Genomic DNA, 372 nt, shown 5'->3' on the forward strand with positions numbered 1-372 from the left:
GAAGATTTTGCTTTGGTCAGCTTTTGGCCTGCAGGGCTGTTATTTTACTGCAAGAGATTTGTGTTAGATTTTTATCTCTGTTGTATGTGTATATGTTTTAATGTTTTGTTTTGTTGATATCAATTTTAGCTGTACTTTAATATATTTTAACAGAAGTGTGGGATATACATTATTTTCTCTTCTATTTAATTCTGCTTTGTATGTAGACCTAGCCTTAATTCTGCTACATCCCTGAATCTAGTACAAAGGCAGGTAAAATACAGGGCCTGTGTACCTCTTTCTTGGGTCCTATGGGGCTCGTTGAAACGAACACTGCAAACACAATTACAATGTTTGTTTTATATATATATATATTTAAACAATAACTGAAAG

The sequence above is a fragment of the Rhineura floridana genome, chromosome 3 (genome assembly GCF_030035675.1).
Source record: "Rhineura floridana isolate rRhiFlo1 chromosome 3, rRhiFlo1.hap2, whole genome shotgun sequence".
In the NCBI taxonomy this organism is placed as follows: domain Eukaryota; kingdom Metazoa; phylum Chordata; class Lepidosauria; order Squamata; family Rhineuridae; genus Rhineura; species Rhineura floridana.